We start from the raw sequence: 10,890 nt of genomic DNA on the forward strand, positions 1-10,890 counted from the left end.
AGGGCTCCTCAAGATTGAGGGCTTTCTTACTGCTGTGTCCTTAGGACCCCAGCCATATTCCATATACTTAGTAGGTAGGTGCTTGTGGCAGACACTGACTGTTGCATCCCAATGTCTATGGACCCCGTGGTCCACCGTCATGGGATTTTTGCTGTACACCTGGCCACCGAGAATGAAAACTGCATTTCTTGGCCTTCTTTGCAGTTAGGTGTGGCCACATGACTCTGTTCACATGAGAATGTGAAGAAATTGAGGGTTTAACTTCCATATCAGGCCTTTGAAGAGCAAGCCAGACCCTCCCCTCTTCCTTTGCTTCTCTGGCTGGCTGGCATTTGGGTGTGATGGAAAACCACCTGGGCCATGCAGTCAAGGGCAACACACTAAGAGGGCACAGCAACAAGCTTGAGCAGGCCTTGCCCATGACACTGTGAGGCTGCCATCCAGCCCTGTACTGTTTATGCCCCAACTGTTTACCTAGAACAGAACTTCTTTGCTTGATAAGGGCCTGGGTCTCCATTATAGTAGCCCAATTAAGTATTCATACAACACTCAGAATGTTTGCACACCGATAGATAGCAGGCTCGGAGCCTTCCCAGAAACCCTTAGCCAGGTTTTGTCTTTGTCTCCTCACCAGAAGCAGAATAATCCCCTCTCCCATCCCCACCAATGATGTCCATGTCTTAATCTTCCAAACCCATAAATATGTTCCCTTCCACGGTCAAAGGAACTTTGCAGATGCTACTAAGTTAAGGATCCTGAGGTGGGAAGATTGTCCTGGATTATCTGGATGGGCTCAATGTAATCACGGGGGTCCTTGGGATAAAGGAGACTTGACAATGGAGGCAGAGGTCAGAGTGACGTGAGGAAGGGGCTGTGAGCCAGGGCAACCTCTATTGTTCGGTCACTCAGTCGTGTGCAACTCTCTGTGACCCCCATGGACTGCAGCATACCAGGCTTCCCTGTCCTTCACTGTCTCCCAGACTTTGCTCAAATTCAGGTCCATTGAACTGGTAATGACATTCGACTGGCAAGGCACTAGAAAAAGCAAAGAAGTGAATTCTTCCCTGCAGCCTCTGAAAGGAACCAGCCGTGCCAATCCACTTTAGACTGCTCACCTCTAGAACAGTAAGAGAAAACACTCGTGTTGTTTTAAGCCACTGAGCTTGTGACAGTTTGTTACAGCAGCAACAGGAAGCAAATACACATCTCTTTGTCCCAAGGGCTGTTTGCATGACTGAACGTGGGTATTGAGTTCAAGTTGCCAGATGGATCTAGGCTTAAACCTGCTCTAGTGGAAAGATGCTCTGAGCTCAGTACACATGGGGGAGACCAGCAAAAAGCCTCTGCAGATGTGAGTTCCAGGGCTTCTGGACTCAATAGTGGACTGGGTGCTCTGATTCCTCCCCCAGCCCATGAGCTCTGATGCAGAGACCTGGGACCTCCTCCTTCCTCAGTGTCCCCTTCCCTCCAATTGAACAGTCTTTTTTGCTTTTCAACTGATCATGTTACCACCCTGACCTTGCTCAGAAGCATTTGTTAACACTCTTTCAAGTCCAAACTCCCTAGCATGGCACTCAGAGCTCTTTCCACTCAGACCAAAGAGGCTGACATCCTGGGCCCAGCCTGCCAGCATCCCCGGCCTTGGTGCAGTTGGTCTGGTCCCTTCATTCCTCTAAGATTTAATTTCCTCACCTGTAAAACAGTAACAGTAAAATATTTGCCTCAAAGGCTAGTATTCTTGCCTGGAGAATTCCACGGACAGAGGAGTCTGGCAGGCTACAGTCCATGGGGTTGCAAAGAGTCAGGCACGACTGAGCAACTATTACTCCAGACAACCAGGATAGCTGACCACCCTACTCCCTCTAGACTACTAGCTCGCTCTCTTCTGTCCAATAGCAATGGATATATGCTGATTGAGCATATATGCCAATATATATGCTGATTGAGGAGAAGGGAGATGTGGAAACCCTGGCCCACATTTTTGGTGCCACATCAGTAGACCAGAGCTTGTTGATCAGCTCCAAAGCGGACTTTGTGACCATGATCTTGTGGTACTCAATTGGAATGCCAAACATTAGTTATGCTTGGAAAGGACTTAAAGAGCAGCTGGGGGAGGATATTGATTCCAAAGTGAAGGGAATGGTCTTTGTCAAAGAAAAGCAGGGTGTTTGCTTTGATATCCCTACTGCACCAGGAACAGAAGTACAGAAAAGTGGCATGATGCACGGTGCGGGCTGCTTTCTGTGGTCACGGAGCAACCAGAGCTGGAAGGTCCACGGGAAGGATATGGCAACTTCAGAGGACAGCGGGAAGGCAATCAAGGCTTCAGGGGACAGCACGAGGGCAACCGAGGGGTCAGGGGACAGTGGGAAAGAATTAGGAGCTTCAGAGGACAGCGATCAGGATGTGGCAACAAAAGCAACAGATTCCAAAACAAAGGCCAGAAGCGGAGTTTCAATAAAGCATTTGGATAGTAATTGAAGTAGAGGATTTATTGGCAAAAACAGAACTATGTTCAGCAACGTGGAACTGAACATTATTTTTCATACAAAGTTAAAAACACATTGTATTTCCTTCCTGACTACTTGCCCAGTCCCCATTTCTTCAAGAGAGAAAAGCTTCATCTAAATTATTTCATCTGATTGATGACTGTCATTTATAACTTTATTGCTACTTCTGTCTTGGGTATATGGATTCGTTACATATTCTAATGTATTGTCTATAGATTATAAGATAAAGTCCTGCTGATACCTCTTAAGTTGACTTGTTTTTATACTTAGAAATGTCTCTTAATAGTAGGCTTCCCTGGTGGCTCAGATAGTAAAGACCCTCCTGCAATTCAGGATCCCTGGGTCAGGAAGATCTCCTGGAGAAGGAAATGGCAACCCACTCCAATACTCTTGCCTGGAGAATTCCATGGACAGAGGAGTCCAGGCTACAGTCCATGGGGTTGCAAAGAGTCAGGCATGACTGAGCAACTATTACTCACTCATTCTATAGAAGATTATTTGAATTTTACAGTGCTTTACAGTTTTCAAAAATTCACATACATGATTTCATATAATCCCATAATAACCCCCCTTTTCATTGCATCTTCCCCCTCTCTCTCCCCACTGATAAGCACCAGCTTATTCTCTCTGTTATAGACTACTAGCTCTCAAAGGCAAGAACTGGTTTTACTCAGCACCACATCCCCAAAATGCAGCATGACTGAGGCTGGGATATAGTTGGAAATAAACCAAAGTCCAGTTAAGGATGGAAGAAAGGAAAGATGGAGCGAGAAGGGGAGAGAGGGAGGAAAGAACAGAAAGTGGGATAGTAGTACTTTGACGCGTCACTTGTCTTTTCTCAGAGATTCAGACTCTCCTCCCACCTCCCGGGACCCTTGTACTTTCAGACGAGGCCATGAGACTTTCACTCAAGGGAAGGGAGGGCCGATACTGACTAGAACAAAGATTTGCTTTACTTTGTGCTTCAACTGGCTTTTAAAAATAAAAACCCGTTGTGAGGCAATGTTCTCGAAAGCCAGGCTTTCCACAGAGAAAAGCCATTTCCTCAGAACACCTTCAGAGCTGGGTTTTTGCATCTCGAGAACCAAAGTGTGGAGGACTGATTGTCGAGTCGATGATAAGGTAGGAAGGAGGGCGGTGCCCGCCGCAGAGGAAGGGAGGACATTCAGGCTGGGGACCCGAGTCCTGGCCGAGAGGAAGGGAAGGGTCCCTCAGAATCCCAGGGTCAAGTCTCTGGACTGGATCCTCATTCAATGCTTCTCCAGGCTCAGCGTGGAGGCTCCCACTGAAACACCAGGCAGATACAGAAGTGGGAAGTGGAGATGGATGAGAGAGGAATTCCAGTATGGCGGGCCCAAGGCACGTTCTCTGACCTGCCCCCTCTGGCAAGATGCAGAGAAAGCAACTGAGAGTCAGCAGGCCCTGGGAGGCCCAGAAGGTCACCAGAGGTGACCTGGGTCTGGAGGAGGAGACCACATGGGACCTTGGGACCAGAACACACTGCCAAAGTGGGAGGCCCAGAGGCCCGACAGCCACGCTATCCGTGGGGACGCTGACGGGACCAGGGCTGCGACCTGTGGTCCACGGGGTGAGTAACGCCCGAACTGGAGGTCAGCTGGAGCCTCCGGCAGTGCCAGCTGGACCCCTTGGCCGCAGACTCCATCTGGGGAAGGAAGAAGAAAGGATCCCTGCAAATCAAGAAGCCCTGAAAGAGGCTCAGCTCTCACCTGCCTGCCACAGAGCAACTCCATTGGAAAAATCAGCGTTTCTGCCATCACAGGACTAGAGGCTGGAAGGCGAGATGAAAGCAGTTACAGACAACAGAGTAAGTTACATTTTCCTGCACATCTGCATTCTCCCAGTCTAGGACTGAAGCGAAGATGGAATGTGGGGGATGAAACTTGCCACATGAACTTGTCTTCCTGGCCTTCTGGAACTTTCCTGGTGGCCTGTAGCTGAGTCCTGCAAAGGGAACAAGGATGCAGATGCAAGTGGGTGGGGGACTTTGCCCTGGGGAGGGGCTGAGGCTCCTGAAGGAGCCAGGGAGGAGTCTGTCTCCAACTTCCAGACCTGTCAGGTCCCTGAGGCATGTGGGACTCACCTGGATACAGTCTGTTGGACATTTTTTTTTTTCTTTTAAGAGTTAAAGTTCTGGGCTTCCCTGGTGGCTCAGTGTTAAAGAAGCCACCTGCTGATGCTGGACACATGGGTTCAATCCCTGATCCAGGGAGGTCCCACACGCCGTGGAGCAACTAAGCCCATGCACCACAACTATTGAGCCTGTGCTTCAGAGCCCAGGAGCCACGACTACTGAAGCCCACCTGCCCTAGAGCCTGGGCTCAGCAACAAAAGAAGCCACCGCAGTGAGAAGCCCAAGCACGGCCACCAGAGAGTAGCCCCTGCTCACCATGACTAGATGAAGTCTGCGCAGCAATGAAGACCCAGCACAGCCAAAAATAAATAGATAAATAAAGTTTTGGGGGTCCCCACCTTGACCTTTCTGTAGGTATTTCTGAAGGCCCCCCCCAAAAAGTTGCCATGGCACCCCAGGACATGGACCTGCGAGAGAAGTGGCTTCCCTGTCGCTCGGGCCACTCCTGTCTGGATGCTCAGAGCCAGGTGTGGAGAGGTCCCCTATCACCTCCATCAGCGCGGGCTGAGCCGGCCTGTGCGTGGGTCGATAGCCATCTCCCACCCTGCAACCTTCTCGAGCTGCTTCTCCTATCGGGGTCCCTGGGGTGGAAAACCTCCTCCACATCCAGGGATTGGGAGGTGGGCCTGAGGTCAGAGGGCACAGTCTGTTCTAGAATCGTGGGGCATCAGAGCTGCCAGGCCTCCTTCCCCTGCAACCTGCCCCCTCCCCGGAGGTGAGGAGAGGGGGCTCAGGAGCTAAGGTGACTCACTCGAGGTCCAGAGTGAGCAACAGAGCAAGATAAACTTGCCCAGGCTCAGCCCTGCTTCCCAGGCACCAGTCTGCCTCTTATTTGGTTTCCCCTGCCCTTGAAATCCACTCTTTCTGGCCCAAAAGGAACAAAATGAGGCTCCTTCCCATGCTTCTCCTGAGACTCCCCTTTCTGAGGACAAAGGTTGCCCCAAATCACAAATCTGTGAACTCACAGCTATTCATGAGAGCAATGACTTAACTGGACATGCCCTCCTCCAGCTCTCTTCCCTCTCTGGCACATGGAAGGGCCCCACTTCCTTCTTCCTGTGGCTGGAGAGGCCACATGACCTGTCCTGACCAATAGGCTGCAAGAGGAAGTGACAGGCATCACTTCCTATCTGAAGCATTTAATGGCTCGTGGAGAGATCCTCTCGGAGAAGGCAATGGCAACCCACTCCAGTACTCTTGCCTGGAAAATCCCATGGATGGAGGAGCCTGGTAGGCTGCAGTCCATGGGGTCGCTAAGAGTCGGACAGGTCTGAGCAACTTCACTTTCACTTTTCACTTTCATGCATTGGAGAAGGAAATGGCAACCCACTCCAGTGTTCTTGCCCAGAGAATCCCAGGGACGGGGGAGCCTGGTGGGCTGCCGTCTATGGGGTCGCACAGAGTCGGACACGACTGAAGCGACTTAGCAGCAGCAGCAGGAGAGATCCTCTAGCATTTTCCATTAAATGTATCCCATTGGTCAGCTGAGATTTTGAGGTTGCTTATTACAGCAGTAGAACCTAGACCATCCTGGTGATCACACATGTGGACTGCTTAGTGCAAAACCTGGTCCATCTTCTGGAAAAAGAACCACCCAGCATGGCCTGATGATTCAGGGTGGGAATGAGAGGAGGGCAGTGTCCTCCTGTGTGAGGGGTGACGTGAATTCATAGTGGAGAAGGTGACTTACTTGTTATAGACAGAAGCAAAGTGGTCCTCAGACTTCAGTCTGCCTCAGGATGACACGGTGGGAGGGTGTGGGCTGTTCCCCACAGATACGGATGCTTCTCACGTCTGAAACTCCACTTTCTGATTCTTTAGGTCTGAGACTGGTCCGGGATTCTGGGTTTTAAACAGGAAGTCCACGTGATTTTGCTGCTTGAGTTCTTTGGGCTATGACTTCACTGACCCTCATGCAACACTCCTGGCAGGTTTGGCTTTGAGTCCCGATTCAGACACTGGCTGTCGATTTTGAGTCAGATGGTAAATTCACTGAAACTCAGTCGCTTCTTCTACAAAATGGACATAATGCTACTTGTCTCCCAAGTGCTGTGTGAAAATTCACTGAGATAAAGTCCTCAGCAGGGTGCCTGCCACAGAGTAAGCATTTAGTAAGGATTACTAGTTTCAATGACAGGGGTGGTAGTAATTATTATTGTTTTGATATTGAAAAGAGAAATCTGTGAGGCTTGAATGGGGTGTAGGCATGGTGGGGGAATCAACACACCATTTGGATATTGAGAGTCACCATCTGTGAGGCCAGTTCTGGCCGCCATGACCATGGTGGTCACCTGGGAGCTCTTCCTCTTGGAAAATCTGACCCAGCCTTGGGCACGGATGGCCTCCCGGAGAAGGGACTTGGGCAGGTGAACAGCATGTGCCCCCTGCAAGCACCCAGAATAATGAGGTGCCTGTCCTCCTGCCGGTCTGCCCTCCCACCACATCACACTCTTACTGGGGTTGACGGTGCCTGGGCCATCGCCATGGTCCCAAAGTCCAGTCAAGGCTTGTCACCATAGTGGACTCAATTAACACCAGCTCTTGTGCAAAGAGCCAGGTCTTGTCCAAACCACAAGGCATCTTTAAGAGGCCTCCCCTGTGTCTGAAGTTGCAAGTTGTCCATTTATTCAGCCAGGAAGTGTTCTTTCCAGGTAACTGAGTATGCTTTATTTCCTCTCTCTCTTCTTCTTTTATTTTTTTTTAGCTTTTTATTTTATATTGGAGTATAGCCAATTAACAATGCTGTGATGGTTTCAGGTGAACAGAGAAGGGACTCAGCCATACATTTACATGTATCCATTCTCCCCCAAACCCCCTTCCCATCCAGGCTGCCACTTAACATTGAGCAGAGTTCCTTGTGCTACATAGTTCCTCTCTTACTTCTCATGAATGGAAGCAACCTCTCCAACCTCTTGGTCTGATGAGCCCCTACTTGTCTTTGAGGACTGGGCCCAGGGATCTCATTTCCCAGGAAGCCTCTCCAGCAGGGTGGGTCTGCTTCCACGTTCTGCCCTTTGAGCCCTGCCTGGCATTGAACTCGCATCCTGCGCTTCTGTTGCTGTCAATTTCCCCCAAAAGGGTCTGAGCTCCTGGACTACTGGGGATATGTGTCTCAGTCATGCTTGGTTCTCACACACGAGAAAGTGACTACATTCTCAAGGCATATATGTGTGATGAAACATGGGGATGGATGTCAACCCACAGTTTAACCTTAACAACTCAATGACCACATGCCACACCAGCAACCTCCAGGGGAGGATGGGCCCTGTGGCTGGAACACAGGCTTGTTACGGGGCTATCAGAGATGCATTTAGGAGCATGACTTTCACAGGACAATCCCACCAGTAAAGGGGAGGCTCTTCCCTGACATACTGTGTTACCATGGTGAGCCCTGGCTCATTTCTTTATGGGTCATGTCTGCTTTAAGCTTTTTCTTCTTCTGTTTGTACCCCCAAAGAACCCATGAAAGAAGGAGTGATAAGAGAGTGACCCCAAGTTCCTGGATTCTGGCTCTCCTGGCCTTTGGTCAGCTCAGATTGCAGATGCTAAAAGTCCTCAGGGCTGGGAACTTGACCCTGACTCCCGATTAGAGCACGTGCATGTTTGGGGGAGGTGTTCAGTTATGTCTGGAGACTGACTGGCTGACCAGAGACCAGATACTAGTTGGGAAAGGAAAAAGCACTTGCCTCCCAACCTCTAGGGCTTCCCTGGTGGCTCGGCGGTAAAGAATCTGCTTGCAATTGCAGGAGCCACAGGAGGCATGGGTTCGATCCCTGGGTTGGGAAGATCTCCTGGAGGAGGGCATGGCAACCCACTCCAGTATTCTTGCCTGGAGAATCCCCAGGACAGAGGAGCCTGGCGGGCTACAGCCCACAGGGTTGCAAAGAGTCGGACACAACTGAAGTGACTTGGCACACACGCACGCCCAACCTCTAGCTCATACGGAAGAGAAATTGATTATGCAGGAGCTGATTATCAAATTGGAGAATGGTTTGAACTCTTGACTCCTTTTTTTCCTGCTGCCTGACAGGGTGGAGTAGAATCCCTGTGAGAGGAGAGAAACATGCCCAGCACATCCCAGCTCTGTGTTGCAAAGGGTTGAGGGAGCCGAGGAGTCCCAGCTCCCCCAGTATCCTCACCTTCCCCAGCCTCGCTTTCCTTATCTGTTAAGGGGGTTATAAAACCTTCTTTGCCTAATGTGGAGTCTGGCTGGCATGGGAACTTTGATGTCTGCAAAGCATGTGAGTCTATGAGCAAGTGGTTATCCATCTCCCTAGCGAGAAGCTTCGTAGGAGACTTCCCTGGTGGTCCAGCGGCTGACTCTGTGCTCCCAATGCAGGGAGCATGGGTTCAATCCCTGGTCAGGGAATTAAGATCCCACATACCACAACTAAGCTGGCAAGCCACGGCTAGAGAAGCCCACACACTGCAATGAAGATCTAGCACAGCCAAAATAAATAACAAATACATTTTTTTTAAAAGCTTGGCAGGAGAGTCATAATGGAGATCTGTGTTTTCAGTGGGTTTTGTTTGCCTGCCAATCCCATTTGGCCACGGCTTAGGAATCCAGCCTGGGTTCTGCCAGTATGGTCTCCATGAGAGTGGATACTGTGTCCACACTCGAAGGTCACCATGTAGGCTTCCCATCGATCCTGCCCCCGTGTCACCTGTGCCTGAGTGTATCTCACTGCTGCGGCAGCCTTTGCTGCCATGTGCCACACGCTGTTAGCCAGAAGCCCGTGTATGTATGATGCATGAGTTGCCCAGGTTGCTAGCACAATCTGCACTGACTTTGAACAACACACATTGACCCCCTTAACGGTTCTCTAAGTCAGCAGCTGGGCACAAGGTGAAAGTCAGCAGGGCGAGCTCCTCGTGGAGGCTCTAGGGAGACTCGGGTCTTGCCTTTTCCACTTTCTAGAGACCACCTGGATCCCTTGGCTTGCGGCCCCTTCTTTAGTCTTTAAAGCCAGACATGTAACATTATCAGATCTCTCTGCTCTGTCCTCACATCACCTTTTCCCTCTCTCTCCTCTAACCCTCCTGCCTCCCTCTATAAGGATGTTGTGATCTCACTAGGACCCACCTGAATAACCCGGGATCATCTCTCCATCTCAAGATTCTTAACTCGGTCACCACCTGCAGAGTCCCTTCTGCTGTGTAAGGTGATAGAGCTGCAGGTTCTGGGGGTCAGGATGTGAATGTCTCCAGGGCTGTTGTTCAGCCCCTCGCCACGTGTTCTCTACCCTCCAGGTGGAGCGAAGGGGTAGCATCCCCATGTTTCAGATCCTGAAGGCCCTGCTCACCCCAGCCTGCTGTCAGTGACACCCACTCCCCCAGTTGCTCCACGGAAAAGGAACTCACGGGTCCTGGACTTAAACGGTTGGCCTACTTAGCAGGATGAAGGAACTGGGCTCCTGACCGGTGGTGGCGATATATCATTACCTCATTCAGCCATGTGTGCATTAGAAGGCCATTATACAAAGTAGCAAATAATAACTGCCAACTTCCACAATAAGGCAACAAAGTAAATAATACATTATCGAGCTGCAGCTCTCCAGGGTTGGAGCAGCCCATGGTAACAGAGGCCTGTGGGGCGTGAGGTCATAAAGCTGTGGGCACTGCATGAAGGGGATGTGGGGCGGGGCCAGGTTGGTGCCGTGTCCAGCAGTGAGGGGTCACCACCAATTCTGAGATGGCCAGGGAGCATCTTTCTGGAGCCCTTTATGAGATTTTCCGTGAAGCTGCCTGGCCACACTCACTTCAAAGCTGCTTGCTCTGCTGCCTCTTCTAGTGGGGTGACTGTGGACCTTGGAGGCACCCTGTGATTTGTTGTATAGGTGGCTCTGAGTCCTAAAGACCTGGATTTGAAGCCTGCTTCTGACACTTACTAGTAAGAGTGTCCATCTCAGCATCTGTCTCATAGCACTGTTTCAAGGTCTTGGGAGTCCCTTGGGCTGCAAGGAGATCAAACCAGTCAATCCTAAAGGAAATCAACCCTGAATATTCACTGGAAGGACTCATGCTGAAGCTGAAGCTCCAAAACTTTGGCCACCTGATGTGAAGAGTCAACTTGTTGGAAAAGACCCTGATGCTGGGAAAGACTGAAGCAGGAAGAGAAGGGGATGACAGAGGATAAGATAGTTGGATGGCATCACTGACTCAATGGACATGAGTTTGAGCAAGCTCCAGGAGATGGTGAAGGACAGGGAAGCCTGATGTGCTGCA

The 10,890-nt window shown here is 50.5% G+C and overlaps 1 long non-coding RNA gene across 3 annotated transcripts; it reads right to left on the bottom strand.

Annotated features, from left to right (window-relative positions):
* Window positions 1–2,364: 2,364 nt before the first annotated feature.
* On the bottom strand, window positions 2,365–10,263 carry LOC112443165 (uncharacterized). 3 transcript variants are annotated; one of them, XR_009492211.1, is made up of 4 exons: window positions 10,108–10,263; window positions 6,353–6,752; window positions 4,238–4,472; window positions 2,365–3,795 (listed from the first exon to the last, which is right to left on the bottom strand). It is a non-coding gene; the product is annotated as an uncharacterized lncRNA (long non-coding RNA). The 3 variants fall into 3 exon arrangements; XR_009492212.1 differs by lacking the exon at window positions 2,365–3,795 and having other exon boundaries at window positions 4,201–4,472; window positions 9,749–10,262; XR_003031466.2 differs by lacking the exon at window positions 2,365–3,795 and having other exon boundaries at window positions 4,201–4,472; window positions 10,108–10,261.
* Between the last annotated feature and the right edge of the window lie 627 nt (window positions 10,264–10,890).

The sequence above is a fragment of the Bos taurus genome, chromosome 21 (genome assembly GCF_002263795.3).
Source record: "Bos taurus isolate L1 Dominette 01449 registration number 42190680 breed Hereford chromosome 21, ARS-UCD2.0, whole genome shotgun sequence".
Taxonomy (NCBI): domain Eukaryota; kingdom Metazoa; phylum Chordata; class Mammalia; order Artiodactyla; family Bovidae; genus Bos; species Bos taurus.